Here is a 20042-nt window from a genome sequence, read left to right as displayed (position 1 = left end):
ATTTTCTGCACTTTCTTCCTCACTTTCATAGCTAATATGAATAAGCTGATCGCCATTTTCAAGCTGCTGAAACTGAATTTACTTATTTCCCAAACTAGCTTTTGATTGCTCTATTAACTTAGCTTAAAATCAGAGAACATAATTATCATCATACTGATCATGCTTAGGAAAATAATTAAAAGAGGGAATGTCATCAAACATACACATTACATCAGTAGATTCCTCTTCCACATATTGATCTATAAATCCATTTTCTGATCTATGGTAGTTGGAACAGGTTTGTTCATGGATATCAACTTGTTCTTTTTCTAAAATAAATAGGTCATGTTAATCTTGCAATTTATTTATTTATTTATTTTTTTTAATCTTGCATGGTGATCTTCTGTATCATTTTCTCTATTTTTCTTACCGAAAGGTCGAGTTTTACCTTTGCAATGTTGTTCTTCTCTGCTTCTGCTTTCAAATTTTCCTTTTTAATCAACAGATGAACTTCTACATCTACTACAATGTTCTGCATCTTTTCAAGAGTTGCTAGGTTTCTTTCTCTTAGCTGAAATTCTATTTCTGGATCAAATGATTTTGGATAATGTAAGAGAGCTGAATATAGAGGAGGTCTTATATTTGCTGGCATTGAATAATAAACTTGATTAAATTTGTTAGAAAATTGTTGTATTGTTTCATTTGGTTGTCTTTTTAACTGATTATATTCTTCTATGATCACAAAAAGATTGACTTTGATTATCCATCTATCAAGGAAAAAATTGACAAACTGTTGGAAATTTGAGATTCTTGTAATAGGTAGATTCTTGAACCAACTCTTTACTCTACTTTGCAAAGAAAGAGCAAAAAATATGATTCTAACATCATCTTCATCAATCTCAAACAAGTCCATATAATTCTCAAAACGTTGAATATGTTTTTGGGCAGTGGTGTTACCATTCTCTCCATCAAACTTAGGGAGATATTTGTAATAATTGTCAGGGAAATCATTGAGAATAGGTGGTAACATGAGGGGCCTATATCTATAAGGAACTTTACAAGGTACAGGAATATGTATAGGAATTGTAAGATTAGTCTTGATTGTTTGAGGCTTCTCAATTGGAAAATGATCATCATAAGATTTAGAAGAAAGCTGCTCAAATGGATAAGGAGAATTTGTATTTACAATCTTCCAAGGAAAATAATAAAAAATTAATCTAAGATCTTCTCTAAAATACAATATACATTGAAAAACCTTCTTGATGAGAAAAAACATGATGTCTTGGATAACAATCCAAGTTAGAAACCTGATCTTCCCATATTGTTCTTTCAGGTTCATTCCTCCAGTGGAGTCTTGATTTTGAAATTGATTTGGAGCTGGAGTCACCAGGTGGATGATTTTAACCTTTGTGTGTCTGATCACTATCCACCATCATAGATCAGATCTGATCTTTGTATAATCTTTCTGAATAAAATGTTCTCTTCCCCAGTATGGTCGCCAATATGTTATCACTCTAAAATTTCCCTAGAGTTGTTATGAAAGAAATAATACAGATAACCACAAACCTACTTTTGAGATTAGGATCTAGCTCTCCTAATGCTCAGAGAGGGCTCTCTCTTTATGATTTAACTTTGTTTAGTTAATTGATTTTAGGCTAGTTGTTTAAGCTCTGATTGGGTTTTGATTTTGATTTGGTGGTGGAATCACTGACTTAGATGGATAGAGGGATGTATTTTACCATTGGGCTATGGGGTCAATTGTCAAGAAAACAGGACAGGATCAAGTTCTAAAAATAGTGTTTACAGGGCAAGGTAGCTGAGGGAATTAAGATCTTTTAAGCTGGATGGTGAAGTGGTTTTCAATCGGGGTCAAGGAGAAATTAAGGGTTCCTCATTCTGGATAATGAGGGAAATGGTAGGGGTCAATCGAAACTAGGGAGAAATGAAGGATTCCCTACTCTGGATATCAAAAGAAAACATTTAAATGATTAACTGTTCAAGATAGAGTGTACTTAAACAAATTCTGCAATAATTTTCCAGTTATTTCATTCAATTTAGATAACATGCAAGTTTGTGAAACACTTAAGAAAAATAACAATTTGACAAATAGAAAATACTTCACTGAAGTGGCCCAAGACATGAATTCTGTAATGCAATGTCTTTATTACTCATTCCAATCCGCTGACTTGAAAAATTGGTACAATGAACCCTTAGGTTTCAGATCAATACAACTATAGTAACGTCAAGCAATCCACATCTAATACTTCAAAAGCAGAAGTATTTATACAAAATTTACAAACTGTTTACAATAAATGTTGTCTCTAATAGAAAAGAAATTTTTAGACTATAGATGAACTAAAAATCTCTCACTGCTGCAGATTAATAGTTCTGGTGGAATGTGATGTGCAAATGTTGTTGCTATGGAAGTGGGAGCAGGTAGGATGTGGACCCAAATTTGTGGAATGTGTTGTGCAAATGTTGTTGCTGTGGAAGTGGGAGTACGTAGAATGTGGACCCAAATTTGTGGAATGTGCTGTGCAAATGTTGTTGTTGTGGAAGTGGGAGCAGGTAGGATGTGGACCCAAATTCGTGGCGTGCTGGTAGATGAACTAGCAGATGTAGATGTATCTCTATTTTTCTTAGTAATTCACTCAACTACTTGTTGATCCTCTAACTTGATAATCTGAGACTTCCCTCACTGATAGCTGATCCTGTGACTACCTTGTTGCTTTATTATCCATTAGTGTCACAAAATATTTTGGAATATATATATATGAATAATATTTCAAAAATATTTTAAAGTAAACTTATAATTAAATTTCTAGAAAACCATGTGTTGTTTCCAATTCGTGGTTTTGTTTTCTCTTTCCATGAATTCACAAAATCATGTTGTAAATTAATTTCACCTACACCTGTAAATTGATTTCACCGTGCCTGTAAATTGATTTCACCTTAATCTTCTATCATGAAATGCATTTACATGAATGCTATCTTTTCTCACCTATACATTAATTTCATGTGAAATTTTCCCTTTTATTTTCTTTGATAAATTCATGGCATCTGTGAATTTTATTTCATGTGTCGTTGTAAAACCATTTTACCTTTGAATCTCATTCCACAACCTTAGTCTCATATTGCCTGTACCTATACAATTTTACCTCAAGTATGGTTTCACACGTAGCTTTGAAATATTACTGCATTCTCATATCTCTATATTTCACTTGAAATTAATCCACCCCATATTCCTGTATATTTATAAGATTTAAAACTAAAACAGGTAATGGTTTATCGCACCGCTTTTGAGTGGTAGGTGGTACTTTGGTTTATCGCACCACTTTTGAGTGGTAGGTGGTACTTTTTGAGAGCATGCGATATAACGTGGGGCTGCCACATAGTAAAACAATGGACTGAGAAAACCACTAATCTCGCGTGCTTTTTGAGTGTTAAGTGTTGGATGAGCTGAGCGCACAATATGGAATTTTAACCGTTCATTTGTTTTTATGAATCTCGAGGAAAATAAAAATGAAGGGGGTTTAATGCACGATGGGCCACTGGTTGACTTTGCAGGGGAAGAGGTAGTATAGGCTTGTGGGGAGAAATTAATATAAAGTCCAAAACTTTATATTAATAGGGTTTGGTGAAGTAAGGGGTAAAAAGAGAGATTATATATATAAATATATATATATATATATATATATATATATATATATATATATATATATATATATATATATATTTCTTTTTTACTTTATGGGATTTATCTCTGTTTTAACCATTACTACCTCTGTGTAAATGATTTCTTCTTGCTTTGTGATAATTGTCTTTTCCTTCTGAATAAAGCCTTTGAATACATTTCCTTGTGAATCTTGGAGTAAACAGGTTTTGGAACTAGTATCAAAACTGTTTGTCCAAGCTCCCATTCTGCTAATCACCTGCAAAATAAAACAATCATTAATAAAGCATAGGTTTGCGGGGAAGGCAATCAATGGATTTATTGAACTGAGATGTCTGTGGATGGAGTCTGGACTGTGGATGGCTCAATTCTGTTTGGAAAAGGCTTTTCATTTATTCATTTTAAACAGAGGTAAGGGAATGGCGGAATTTCATATTGTAAAAACTCTATGATTTTTCACATTATGCAGGTGCGGTTAGATGGTTTACCACACAAAAATAAATGATAGGGCTTTAGATAGAGGAGGAATGACCTGTTGTAGAGTTTTGAGAACCCAACGTTTCGGACTACCAAGTGAGTCCATCATCAGGGGACGTGACAATAGATAATCTTCAATCTTAATGATGTATCCATGAGCTGGGTTTAGGGTATATATATCTAGGTTATTAAAGAATGATGTGAGAAATTAGGTCGGCCAATGTATTTATTTATTTATTTAAATATTTTATTATTTATTTATTATTATTATTATTTTTTTAATTAAATCAAAAATTAATTGTTTTGAATAATGATTTACTTACTTTATTGATAAGTTTAAATTAATTAATTAATTATTTATTTGTTATATTTAATTATTTGTTTATTAAATTATTATTATTATTTTATTTATTATAATTTCTTTATTCTATTTTAATTTTCTTTAACTTTTAATTTTTAATTTAATTATATATTTTAATAATTTTTTTTTGATGAAATATGTATCTATATATATATATATATATATATATATATATATATATATATATATATATATATAGATATAGATATTTAATTTAATTTAATTAATTAATTAATTATTTATTTATTTGTTATATTTAATTATCTTTTTATTATGATTATTAAATTATTATTAATTAATTTTTTATTTATTTTAATTTCTTTATTCTATTTTAATTTTTTAACTTTTAATTTTTTAATTTAATTATATATTTTAATAAAAAGGTTTGATATATATATATATATATATATATATATATATATATATATATATATATATATATATATATATATATATATATATATATTAATTTAATTTAATTAATTAATTAATTAATTAATTATTTGTTATATTTAATTATTTGTTTATTATGATTGTTAAATTATTATTAATTATTTATTTATTTTAATTTCTTTATTCTATTATAATTTTTAATTTTTAATTTTCAATTTAATTACATATAAAAAAGTTTGATGAAATATGTATCTATATATGATTATTGTTATTATTATTATATATATATATATTTTAATTTAATTAATTAATTAATTAATATATGATTAATTAATTTATTACTGTTTTATGATTTGATTAGACCAATGAATTAATGCTTAAGGAGGATGGTTAAGTGGAGTTTTATAATGATTGTTAGTTTTTGTTTTTTTTGTTTTTTGTTTTTTTTTTTTTTTATTAGAGGAGGGAAAAGGTTAATCTGAGTGGCGATTATTATTTTTTAGGATTTCTAGTAAAGGTTTCCAAGCGTTATTCAATTTTAATCCATCATCACGGTTAAAGTTGTTTTTCCTTTTTTCTATTTCAATGGCTTCTTTAATTTTTCTTTTGAGACAGTGTTCTTCTTTTCTAACAAGTTTGGCTTTTTCCATGCAGATGTAATGAGAGGAAGAGTGAACATGTTCAACTAAGGCTGATTTAGAGATTCTTTCTCTTCTTAAGTCAGTAGTGTGTTCTTTAATTCTAACATTAAGAGATCTACCTGTTTCACCTATGTATTCCTTGCCACATGAGCAAGGAATCACATAAACACCTTCTGGGGATACACAGTGAAGTAGTTGGAGGAGGATTTCAGGTAGGAGGAGACAGTCAGAGTTCGGTCTTTTGAGGGGGTTGTCATGGAACGGGAGGTGGTTTTGTGGCATATCACACCGCTTTTGAGTGGACGACGATATTTTTTGAGAGCACGCGATATAACGTGGGGCTTCCATGTAGCAAAAGGACACTCAGGAAAAACCATGAATCTTGCGTGCTTTTGGGATTTTAACTGTCGAACAATGGGAGCGCACGATAGGGATATGGGCCGTCGAATCTGGAGGTGGGAGATCGGAGGGTTATCGCGTGACAGAGTTGCAAGGGCTGAGTTGGGGTGTGGTTGGCAGGGCCCAGGGATAAATAATGCGGTCGTTTAAATATATTTCAAAGGTTTAGTGAGGGTTAGGATTTATAAAGTGGGGCGGGGGGGGGGGCCTGTTAAATATATAAAGTGGGATTATTGTATGAATAATGTAAGGGTTAAGTTAAAAAGGGCTTGAGGGAGGGTTTTTTGAATGGGGCCCGATACATTATTCAAACTTGGGATAAGGGGTTTTCGCGGGTTTTAAGGGAAAATGGAAACTAATAAGGGGGGAATAGTAAAATGAAGGGGTAGGGGTGAATTTTGAAGGGAAAATGAGTTTGGAAGGAAGTTAGTGATATGAAATGAGCCAATTGATGCTCTCCATGCTTTGTGAAAATTGCTTCTGCCTACCCATGATTTACCCTAACATTTTTCTTCATTTATTGGGTTCATTTGAGCTTGTTGACCCCCTTATTTTTCTTTGATAAGAAAACTATCTAATTCTAATATTATAATGTCCAATGGCCCAAATTAAACTGATCAGCACATTTATTCTTTACCTAACTAATGATCTGCTAAGATTATATGGTTTAGTCAGATCTTTATTCACTATCTATCAACATGAAATTTAAAGCATGAATGAATCAAGATTAAACTATTTGATCATGATGGATTGTGGAATTTTGACAAGCTGCACACAATCTTATTTGCAAAAAGTAAACCAAGAGTAGTGGCATTTTAATGTGCACACTTTCATGATCTTTTTTATCTCTTTTTGGTGGGGTTCATATTTAATATTCTTTTTTGATATTGGTTTCCTTTTTTCCTTTGATTTTTCTTTTAGGACATACCCTCTTTTAATTTTTAAATATGGGAAAACATTTGTAGAAAGAAAAGTTATCTACAATATTACAAGATATACACGGTCAATTCAAAATTATGAACCCTATTATTATAGGAACCTAATAGTGGCTGCACTTGGGGATGGCATCTCCTTGTGAGATGTCAAGAACACTGTCGACTAGTGGCCTGATCCATTGAGCAGGTCCCAAGCTTGTACATGCTTTGTTATATACTCTCTATGATGAAATCTTGAACTAAAATCACAACCTTTTCTGCAAACTGAAATCTGATTTGAAACTGAAAAAATGTACTGCAACCCTCAAACCAAACTACTAGATCATCAAGACCTAAGGGCCTTCTTTTCGGTCTTAAATCTTAATGAATTATTTCAACACTTGCTAAAAACTGAAAACTAAAATAAACTTCTTGTTGAAAACTAAATTTACTTAAACTGGAATCCTACCTACTTACTCTAATTAGTTGTCCAACTGTTGGTTAGTAAAAATGAAACAACCAATGCAACCATTGAAGCATTATATAATTTGATGTATTTTGTCGCATGTGCTTGTTTGTGATAAAAATGATATTTTAAAACCCAATATAACCTTCTCAACATTTGAGAAGATTAGGAAATACTTGATTTCCTTTGTTGACTCTAGAAACTGTGCAAAAGGATCTTCCAAGGTATATACACTAAGATTCAACTGATTTAAGCAACTATACACCTGTTCTGGATGGTCTCCATGCCATGAAACTGAAATGCCATTTTCATCTTTATCACCTTGTAGATTTTCATATAAACTTTGTGATGAAATTTCTACTGATTGAAATGTTTGACTGATGAAACCTTTATCATCTTGATCTTGAATCCAATAGTTAGTTAATGGAGAAAAATTCTGATTGCATTCATTATCCAACACATCAACTATTGGATCGTAAAAGACTTGGAAGGATTGTTGCAACTTACTGCTCATAGGTTTGAATGGAACTTCACATATTTCTACAAGCTGCTCATCCTTTTCTTTAGATATTTTATACCACATTTCCTTTAAAAACTGAAATGATTCAAAACATAGTCGTATAGAACTTTCCTGTGTCATTTAATCAGGTGTTTCAATGAAATGTGATAGCTGTAGTTTTGAAACTGAAGAATCTTGATCAAGAGTTTCATTGTCTTCTTTGTTATCAATAACGATACCAAAAGACTACTGATTTTTTATTGCTTTAAAGTTTTCTTTGATGAACTTAAATGAAGCAAAACAAAGAGGCAAAGAACCTTCACTTATTTCCAAATTTTCTGCACTTTCTTCCTCACTTTCATAGCTGATATGAATAAGCTGATCACTGTTTTCAAGCTGCTGAAACTGAATTTCCTTATTTCCCAAACTAGCTTCTGATTGCTTTGTTAAGTTAGCTTGAAATCAGAGAACATAATTATCATCATACTAATCATACTTAGGCAAATCATTAAAAGAAGGAATGTCATCAAACATACACATTAGATCAGTAGATTCCTCTTCCACATATTGATCTATAAATCCATTTTCTGATCTATGGTAGTTGGAATTAGCAGGAATTTGTTCATGGATATCAACCTATTCTTTTTCTGAAATAAATAGGTCATGGTGATCTTGCACAAAAAAATTATCTTGCATGGTGATCTTCTGTATTGTTTTCTCTATTTTTCTTACCAAAATTTCGATTTTTACCTCTGCAATGTTGTTCTTCTCTGCTTCTGCTTTCAAATTTTCCTTTTTAATTAGTAGATGAACTTCTACATCTACTGCAATGTTTTGTATCTTTTCAAGAGTTGTTGGGTTTCTTTCTCTTAGCTGAAATTCTATTTCTGGATAAAATGCTTTTGGATAATGGAAAAGAGCTGAATCACGAGGAGGTCTTATATTTGCTAGCATTAAATAATAAACTTGATTAAATATGTCAGAAAATTGTTGTATTGTTTCATTTGGCTGTCTTTTTAACTGATTATATTCTTCTATGATCACAAAAATATTGACTTTAATTATCCATCTATCAAGGAAAAAATTGACAAACTATTGGAAATTTGAGATGCTTGCAATATGTAGGTTCTTAAACCAACTCTTTACTCTACTTTGCAAAGAAAGAGCAAAAATTCTGATTCTAACATCATCCTCATCAATCTCAAATAAGTCCATATAATTCTCAAAACCTTGAATATGTTTTTTGGCAGTGATGTTACCATTCTCTCCATCAAACTTAGGGAGATATTTGTAATAATTTTCAGGGAAATCATTGAGTATAGGAGGTAACATGAGGGGCTTATATCTATCAGGAACTTTACAAGGTACAGGAATATGTACATGAATTGTAATATTAGTATTGATTGTTTGAGGCTTCTCAATCGGAAAATGATCATCATAAGATTTAGAAGAAAGCTGCTCAAATGGATGAGGAGAATTTGTATTTACAATCTTCTAAGGAAAATAATAAAAAATTAATCTAAGATCTTCTCTAAAATACAATATACATTGAGAAACCTTCTTGATGAGAAAAAAAATGATGTCTTGGATAACAATCCAAGTTATAAACCTGATCTTCCCATATTGTTCTTTCAGGTTCATTCCTCCAGTGGAGTCTTGATTTTGAAATTGATTTAGAGTTGGAGTTGCTAGGTGGAAGATTTTAACCTTTGTGTGTATGATCACTGTCCACTATCATTGATCAGATTTGATCTTTGTATAATATTTCTGAAGAAAATGTTCTCTTCCCAGTATGGTCACCAATATGTTATCACTCTAAAATTTCCCTAGAGTTGTTATGAAAGAAATAATAGAGGTAACCACAAACCTACTTTTGAGATCAGGATCTAGCCTTCCTAATGCTCAGACATGGATCTATATTTATGATTTAACTTTGTTTAGTTAATTTATTTTATGATAGTTATTTAAGATCTGATTGGGTTTTGATTTTGATTTGGTGGTGGAATCACTAACTTAGATGGATAGAGGGATGTATTTTACCATTGGGCTATGGGGTCAAGTGTCAAGAAAACAGGACTAGATCAAGTTCTAAAAATAGTGTTTACAGGGTAAGGTAGCTGAGTGAATTTAGATCTTTTAGGCTGGATGGTGAAGTGGTTTTCAATCGGGGTCAAGAAGAAATTAAGGGTTCCTTGTTGGAAATAATACTGAGAGGGGGGGATAATCAGTATTATTAAATTCTTTTCAATTAATTTCTTCTTCAGATATTGATCATTAGTTTGTATGTCAGTACCATATAATAATGAGCAAGAACAAGAAAAACAGATAATCACACCAAAGAACACCAGATATAAGGTGGAAACCCAATGTGGGTGAAAACCACTTGATGCAATATGTCTCTATCTTCTTTCAATTAGAAACTTCTTTTACAACGATTTTGTACTGGTGCAGACCTTTACCAGTACGTAGGCTGCAACCTGCAGAGAGCTACAACCCTCTCTCATTTTCTAGTCTCTCTTGGAAGGGAGCTACAACCCCCTTTGCTCTTCTACTTCTTTAAGGACCACGTTTCATAAATTTTCAAACTGGATCCATGAACATCAAATAATCATCAAGTACATGTGAATCACCCAATCAACCAATGAATCAACCAATAACTTCTCAGAATGCAGTAACCAGATCAACAATACCAGTAATCTAAACCCAGAACTCTTTAGCAATAGGTAAAAGACAGCCAACAAATGTTTCAAGAGAGGTCCACAACTTCACCAATAGAGGCCTGCGAATATCCGCAGCTCTTCTGTGTCTAAACTGCGCAGATCCACACTCAGTCCTTCTTATGCTCTGCGCACCTCTGCAGCTACTCCTTCTGCTTCCTTGCGTACCTCTGCTCAGATCCACGCCTATGCTATCTGCCTGACAGCGTACTTCCGCACCTGGTTCTTCTGTTCCCCTACGTACCTCCGCATTGTGCCTTCGTCTGCGCTGCGTACCTCGCACTGCGCCTTACGCTACACTGCGGATCCTCGCACTGCACCTTCTGTTGCGCTGCGGACCCCCACACCTTTCCTGTGGATCGCCTGCGGACCTCTGAATATAGCCAAATTAACAGTCCTCCAATGTGCCACAGACAGTCAGATCCACAGATCTGATCATGCGCTCGAGAGATCATGACCTATCAATAATTTCACCTTCAATTTCACCTTGATTTAGATCTAGCCTTTAAAAGTGATTACCCAAAGTTTCAGATCTTAAGATATTCAATTTTCACAAGTGACTAGCCAAGTGATCTCCTTTCCCTTTTATAGGCAAGCCCTTATTCACACCATGGGACAAAACCATCGAAAACCAATACAAGGGATCCAAACCGGGGTTCAATACTTTAGATCCTATACCACGGACCAAAACCATAGGATCATGACGACGGGCTAAATACCAAGGGCCAAACATAAGAAACCCCACATGTGCATGCTTCTCTGCATTGGGGTGAGTGAATTGGGGGACCGCACCTTCTGAACGGAGCACCTGCGGGTATGACCGCACTTCTTGGTCGGCGTACCTGCGGGTCCGCACCTTTTGAACGGGGCACCTAAAAACCCCTTATTTTCATCATTTTGAGAGCCTGAACAAAGTTTTGCCACTTGAGTGAGTTGCCATCAAGTACAACACCTGTGCCATAGCGCCAAACCAGAATCATAATGCCAACAATCTCCCCCTTTGGACTTGATGGCAACCTCAAGATCCTCAACGTCATTCTCCCCCTTTGACATCAAGGGCAAAGGGTTATGCTCCCCCTGAGAACATGCTTAAGTCTTTGCTCTGCTGATCATGCTCCCCCTGACTATAGACCAGATCTGCAAAAGGAAAATTTCTTCAAGAAGAACCATAATCCACCATACACCATAAATGACCGTGAAAGAGATAGAGACATATTGCAGCCATATTCAGATCAGCATCCATGTTCTCCTTCTGTGCTACCATAATGCCAACAATGCATTATATATGCTCCCCTTGAACCTGTGCCATTCGATCTTCGACCAATCCATAACCCAGCAAATGTACGCGTATACCCCATAACAAACTCGCATAACACCAACAATCTCTAAAATAGATGAGATTCAACAACAAGATGATGCATCAACTACCCCCAGCTTTTGCCTGAGGTATTGAAAGGTCTCCCTGGGCAATGGTTTGGTGAGTATATCAACAACTTTTTCCTTAGAAGGAACATACTCCAACTTGACCTTTTGTTCAAGCACTTATTCCCTGAGAAAGTGATACTTGATCGGTATGTGCTTGGTCTTTGAATGCATGACTGGGTTCTTTGAAATGCTGATTGCACTTGTATTATCACATAAGATGGAGATAGGTGGTGTACAAGTGATTTGAAAATCCTGCAAGGTCTGCATCATCCAAAGAAGTTAAGTGCAGCAAGATGCAGCAGCCACATATTCTGCTTCAGCTGTAGATAAAGCAATCGAACTCTGTTTCTTGCTGAACCAAGATACTAATCTGGAACCCATAAAGAATGCACCACCACTTGTGGTCTTCCTGTCATCCATGCTTCCAGCCCAATCTGCATCTGTATAAGCATGAAGTGTGAGATCTGTATCTCTAGGATACCATAAGCCATAGTTTTGAGTTCCTTGAAGATACTTGAAAATTCTCTTCACTGCCTGAAGATGAGTTTCCTTTGGATTTGCCTGAAATATTCCAACTATTCCCACTGCATGCATGATGTCTAGTCAGGTACCTGTCAAATAAAGTAGACTTCCAATCATAGATCTATAGGTTGGTTGATGTACTGCTGCTGATTCATCATTTGCACTGAGGCTGCATCCTGTAACCATGGGGGTACATACTGGTTTTGCATCTTCCATGCCATACTTCTTCAAAATCTGCTTGAGGTACTTGGTTTGAGACAAAAAGATACCGCCTTCATTTTGTTGGATTTGTAGACCAAGAAAATATGTCAGCTCTCCAAGCAAAGACATTTCGAATTCTTTCTGCATCACCAAGGCAAAGCTTTGACTCATGGCTTCTTCATTGCTGCCAAAGATAATATCATCTACATACACAACAAGTATTAGTAATTTGTCATTTTCAATTTTTATATAAAGACTGCTATCTGCTGATCCTTTTGAAAAACCTTGTTGATGAAGATATTTGTCCAAATGGTAGTACCAAGCCCTTGGAGCCTGTTTAAGACCATAGAGAGCCTTTTTCAGTCTGCATACAAGATTTGGATCATTCCCAAGAATGAAACCATCTGGCTGCTCAATATATACTTCTTCTTCTAAGTCTCCATTCAGAAAGGTTGATTTCACGTCCATTTGAAATACTTTGAATTTTTGAAAGCTTGAGAGAGCAAGGAACATTCGGATGGCCTCAAGTCTTGCAACTGGAGCAAAAGTTTCTTCAAAGTCTATTCCTTCTTGTTGAGCATACCCTTTACAAACATGTCTGGCCTTATTTCTAATTACTTCCCCATTTTCATTCAACTTATTTTTGAAGACCCATTTTGTCCCTATGACATTCTTATCTTTTGGTCTAGGAACCAACTCCCTAAGTGTTGTTATTTTCGATCTGCTCAAGTTCTTCATCCATTCCCTTGACCCAACATTCATCTTTGCATGCCTCTCTTACATTTTGTGGTTTAGTGGAGGAGAGTAATGCCAAATAGATTGAAGCTTCTGCAATTGTTCTTCTTGTTTGTACGCCTGCCTCCTTTTGCCCCAAGATTTGAGATTCTGGATGATGCTTTTGAACATACCTAGATGGAGTCTTCTCTTCTATCCTTGTCTATTCCTCTGGCGCTTCTTGAGGTTCTTCTTCATCTTCAGTCTGATTTGGAGAGTAGTCTTCATCCTCTTCGATATTTTCATAATTTACTTGCCTAGGAATGTATCCTTTTTCATCAACCACTACATCAATGCTATCAACAATTCTTCCAAGTCTTTTACTGTAACACTTATATGCTTTGCTGTGGGGAGAATAACCAAGGAGAATGCCTTCATCTGCTCTAGGTTCAAGTTTGCCAAGCTGTTCATCATTATTCTTAATATAGCATTTGCTTCCAAAAATTTTGAAATGCTTTACCGAAGGAATCTCACCATACCAGAGCTCATGAGGAGTTTCAGTGCTGTTCACTCGGACATTTGTTTTGTTGAGAATAACAACCGTAGCAAATGCAGATTCACCCCAGAAGGTTGGAGGAGTTCCAGACTCATCAAGCATAGCATGAGCCATTTGTTGAATCATTCTGTTCATCCTTTCCACCACTCCATTTTGCTGAGGAGTCCTAGCTGTAGAGAATTACCTTCTTATTCCATGTTCCTCACAGAAATCGAAAAATTCATTTGAGGTAAACTCCCCACCTCTGTCAAACTTGAGGCACTTAATCTTGTGATCTGATTCATTTTCAGCCAAGGCTTTGAAAGATTTGAATTTTTCGAATGCTTCATCCTTGTGTTTCATAAGTCCCAACCAAACCATCCTGGAGAAGTCGTCAATGAATAATATAAAGTATTCTTCTCCTCGAGGTGACCTTGTCCTAAATGGACCACATACATCTGTATGGAATAGTTCAAGAGGCCTGCTGGCTGATCCTTCCTTCTCAGGGAAGTTACTTCTGGTTTGCTTACCAAACTGACATGATTCGCATATGGTGTTGTCTGGAATTTTGATATCTGGAAGACCACGAACTGCCTGGTATTTGCATGCTTTCCTTATTTGTGAAAAGCTTAGATGCCCCAACCTCCGGTGCCATAACCAGTGTTCATCATCCTTGCTCAAATAGCATTGTTGTTGTCCTTCTTCAAATATGTATAGATTATTTGGAGTTCTTCTGCCTTTGATCACTATTTTTCCTGTATCAAGATCATGAACACTACATCCTTTTGATCGAAATATTACCTCGGTTCCTTGATCGCACATCTGACTGACACTCAGTAGATTATGCTTCAAGCCATCAACATACAAAACATTTCCAGCTTTGACCTTTTCTTTCAACTGAGCAGTGCCTTTTCCTTTTATGGCCGCAGGGGTATCATTTCCAAAAGAAACTTTCTTTCCCTTTTCTAAAGCAGTATATGATTCAAGTTTTTCTTTATCACCTGTCATATGCTGCGAACATCCGTTGTCAATGTACCATTGATTTTCCTATCCTTCTACATAAAAAGCTATCACACATCTTTCTGGTTGTGGTTCCTTTATTCTCCATGTTCTAGTACTTGAGGCTTGTTCCTTTGTCTGCCAAAACCTACTCCTGCATTCAGAATCTTCATGACCAAAGTTATTACAAATAGAACATTCAATTTCATTTTCAAGGGCTGAAAAGTTGTTATAAGTCCTTTTCGTGATCCCAATCATATTTCTTTGTTTTTGAGCTTCTCTATTCATGATTGTTTTATAGGCAACACATTGAGCTGCTTTGTGGCCAAAGTTATGGCAAGAGAAACATTGGCCATTGAAGAAACTTTTGCGATTATCAACTCTACCTGCCAAATGATTGTAGTTTCTATTGTCATCCATTCTTGAGGCAAATTAAGAAGATTTTACCTGTGGCTGGTTGTAGCTTTTGTTCATCCTTAAGGTGGATTGCCCCTGATTTACCTGGTAGTCTTTGTTTATTCTTGATGTAATTCGTCCCTGTTTTACCTCGTGATCTCCATTGGGCTTTTGCTCTTTCCTACTTGCTACATTGAGATAACTCCTTGAGGTGGATGCTTGAGATGTTTCTCCATTATACCCCAGACCTGTCTTGATTAGTGGAGAACGCTGTACATTGATAATCTCATCCAGAGTTTCATATCCATTAACAAATTTAAGATTAAGAGCCTTTGTTTTCTTAATTTCTTTTCTAAGGCCAACAATTTCACATTCTAACTTCTCAAGAAATTTTTCTTTTTCATCAAGTTGGAATTGCAGAGTATCAATGATCACATTCTTTTCTTCTAAGCATGTTTTGAGTCTAGAAATCTCTTCATAAAAGCCATCCACATCTATAACATCCATGTAATCATCATCTTCAAAAGCCATTAAAAGTTTATAGTCATTTCCTTGTTCATCTTCATCACTATTTGAAAGTCCATCACTGTCTTCATGAGTGTAATAGCTTTTATTATTTGTATTTTGTTTATTGTTCCATCTAACAGGTTCCTTCCCCTTGTCAATCTTATCCTTATGAGGACATTTTGCAGCATAGTGACCTACGCTTCCACAAGCAAAACGTTTGAAAGGTAACTTACCTCTGAATCTTCCAGTATCCCGTTGAAGATTTCTGATAAAATTTGATTCTTCTTCTTCTCCTGACTCATAGTACTCTCCTTTGCCTGAAGCGTTGAAGGCAACTTCTCTTCTGTCTGATGGACCTCCTTTCCTCATTTCATAAGCATTTAGAATTCCGTGCAGCTGTGACATTTTAAGGTTTCGTAGATTCTCTTTTTCTTCTATTACAGAAACTTTAGATTCAAATCTAGGGGACAAAGATCTTAGAACTTTTTCAACCACAACAACCTCTTTTATTTCTTCACCCAAATTTTTCATACAATTAACAATCTCATCTACACGAAGAAAATAGTTAGCCACACTTTCATCATTGTACATTCTGAGATTTTCATACTGAATTCTGAGGGTTTGAAGTTTTGCTCGTTTTACCTGATCATCTCCTTCATAGCTCAGAACAATCTTGTCCCATATTTCTTTTGCGGATTTATACTGCATAACCTTGACAAATTCTGATTGAGATAGACATCCTAATAGAGTATTGACCGCCTTTGCATTTGTTTCATATTTCTTCTTCTCAAACGGATCTGCATGAGTTGCTGATGGAAAAGTATACCCTGTATCTATGATGTCCCAGACTTCTGTACCCAGAGATTGAAGATAGGCAGTAACTCTTACCTTCCAATATACGAAGTTTGTCCCATCAAAAATTGGTGGCCTGATTGATGCTTCCCTCTCGTAGTTGCTCATGATGATAGATCTTCCTTCAAGCGATCAAGCTTCTTCAGAAGGACCTGCTCCGATACCAATTGTTGGAAATAATACTGAGAGGGGGGGTGAATCAGTATTATTAAATTCTTTTCAATTAATTTCTTCTTCAGATATTGATCATTAGTTTGTATGTTAGTACCATATAATAATGAGCAAGAACAAGAAAAACAGATAATCACACCAATGAATACCGGATATAAGGTGGAAACCCAATGTGGGTGAAAACCACCTGCAGCAATATGTCTCTACTTTCAATTAGAAACTTCTTTTACAATGATTTTGTACTGGTGCAGTCCTTTACCAGTACACAGGCTGCAACCTACAGAGAGCTACAACCCTCTCTCGTTTTCGAGTCTCTCCTGGAAGGGAGCTACAACCCCCTTTTCTCTTCTACTTCTTTAAGGACCACGTTTCATAAATTTTCAAACTGGATCTATGAACATCAAATAATCATCAAGTACATCTGAATCACCCAATCAACCAATGCGTCAACCAATAACTTCTCAGAATGCAGTAACCAGATCAACAATACCAGTAATCTAAACCCAAAACTCTTCAGCAATAGGTAAAAGACAGCCAACAAATGTTTCAAGAAAGGTCCACAACTTCACCAATAGAGGCTTGCGAATATCCATAGCTCTTCTATGTCTAAACTGCGCAGATCCACACTCAGTCCTTCTTATGCTCTGTGCACCTCTGCAACTACTCCTTCTGCTTCCTTGCGTACCTCTGCTCAGATCTGCCCCTGTACTGTCTACTTGACAGCGTACTTCCACACCTGGTTCTTCTGTTCCCCTGCGTACCTCCGCACTGTGCCTTCGTCTGTGATGTGTACCTCGTACTGTGCCTTACGTTGTGCTGCAGATCCTCGCATTGCGCCTTCTGTTGCGCTGCGGACCCCCGCACCTTTCTTATGGATCGCCTGCGGACCTCTGAATAGAGCCAAATTAACAGTCCTCCAATGTGCCACAGACAATCAGATCCACAGATTTGATCATGCGCCCGAGAGATCACGACCTATCAATAGATTCGCCTTCAATTTCACCTTTATTTAGATCTAGCCTTTAAAACCGATTACCCAAAGTTTCGGATCTTAAGATATTCAATTTTCACAAGTGACTAGCCAAGTAATATCCTTTCCCTTTTATAGGCAAGCCCTTATTCACACCATGGGACAAAACCATCGAAAACCAATACAAGGGATCCAAACCGGGGTTCAATACTTTAGATCCTATACCAAGGACCAAAACCATAGGATCATGATCGGCGGGCTAAATACCAAGGGCCAAACATAAGAAACCCCACATGTGCGCACTTCTTTGCATTGGAGTGAGTGAACTGGGGGACTGCACCTTCTGAACGGAGCACCTGCGGGTATGACCGCACTTCTTGGTCGGCGTACCTGCGGGTCTGCACCTTTTGAACGGGGCACCTGCGAACCCCTTATTTTCATCATTTTGAGAGCCTGAACAGAGTTTTTCCACTTGAGTGAGTTGCCATCAAGTACAACACCTGTGCCATAGCGCCAAACCAGAATCATAATGCCAACATTCCTCAAACCGGATAATGAGGGAAATGGTAGGGGTCAATCAAAACTAGGGAGCAATGAAGGATTCCCTACTCTGGATATCAAAAGAAAACATTTAAATGATTAACTGTTCAAGACAGAGTGTACTTAAACAAATTCTGCAATAAATTTCCAGTTATTTCATTCAATTTAGATAACATGCAAGTTTGTGAAACAGTTAAGAAAAATAACAATTTGAGAAATAGAAAATACTTCACTGAAGTGGCCCAACACATGAATCCTGTAATGCAATGTCTTTATTCCTCAGTCCAGTCTGCTGACTTGAAAAATTGGTACAATGAACCCTTAGATTTCAGATCAATACAACTATAGTAATGTCAAGCAATCCACACCTAATACTTCAAAAGCAGAAGTATTTATACAAAATTTACAAAGTGTTTACAATAAACACTAACTCTAACAGATACAACATTTTTAGACTATAGATGAACTAAAAAGCTCTAATTGTTGCAGCTTAATAGTTATGGTGGAATGTGCTGTGCAAATGTTGTTGCTGTGGAAGTGGGAGCAAGTAGGATGTGGACCCAAATTTGTGGCTGTACTGGAAGATAAACTAGCAGATGCAGATGTATCTCTCTTTTTCTTAGTAATTCACTCAACTGCTTTCTGATCCTTTGACTTGATAATCTGAGACTTCCCTCACTGATAGTTGATCCTGTGACTGCCCTGTTGTTTTATTATCCATTAGCCTCACAAAATATTTTATAAAATATATAATAATATAATAATATATATATATATATATATATATATATATATATATATTTGAACAATATTTCCAAAATATTTTTAATTAAATTTTTAATTAAATTTCTACAAAACCATGTGTAGTTTTGTTCTTATTACTCCTTCCTATGTAAATACATTTTATCTGTGTGTTGCTTGTACTTTTATTTTTGTGTTCCTTTTACCCTTGTAGAATACCTGGATGGTTTTGCAAAACCATGTGTTGATTTGCATGGTTGGAAGAGTATTCTCATTTTACTCTTTTACTTTTACCTGTAACATGATTTTACACTAAATCGATTTCACCATGCCTGTAAATTAATTTCACTAAATTGATTTCACCTTGCCTGTAAATTGATTTCATCTTAATCTTCTATAATGAAATGCATTTACATGAATGCTATCTTTGCTCACCTGTACATTAATTTCATGTGAAATTTTCCCTTTTATTTTCTCTGATAAATTCATGGCATCCATGAATTTTATTTCATGTGTTGCTATAAAACCATTTTACCTTTGAATCTCATTCCACAACCTTAGTCTCATATTGCCTGTAGCTATATATTTTTACCTCAAGTATGGTTTCACTCGTAGCTCTGAAATATTACCGCTTTCTGTATTTCACTTGGAATTAATCCACTCGATATTCCCGTAACATTTATAAGATTTAAAACCAAAACAGAATCTCATTCCACAACCTTAGACTCATATTGCCTGTAGCTATATATTTTTACCTCAAGTATGGTTTCACCCATAGCTCTGAAATATTACCGCATTCTGTATTTCACTTGGAATTAATCCACCCCATGTTCCCGTAGCATTTATAAGATTTAAAACCAAAACAGTTAATGGTTTATTGCATCGCTTTTGAGTGGTAGGTGGTATTTTTTGAGAGGGGCTGCCACGTAGTAAAAATATGGGCTGGGAAA

This window comes from Pinus tabuliformis, chromosome 9, assembly GCF_031772625.1.
Source record: "Pinus tabuliformis cultivar Carrire ecotype Pingquan chromosome 9, CPIR1, whole genome shotgun sequence".
Classification (NCBI taxonomy): Eukaryota; Viridiplantae; Streptophyta; class Pinopsida; order Pinales; family Pinaceae; genus Pinus; species Pinus tabuliformis.
This window is presented reverse-complemented; position numbering follows the sequence as displayed.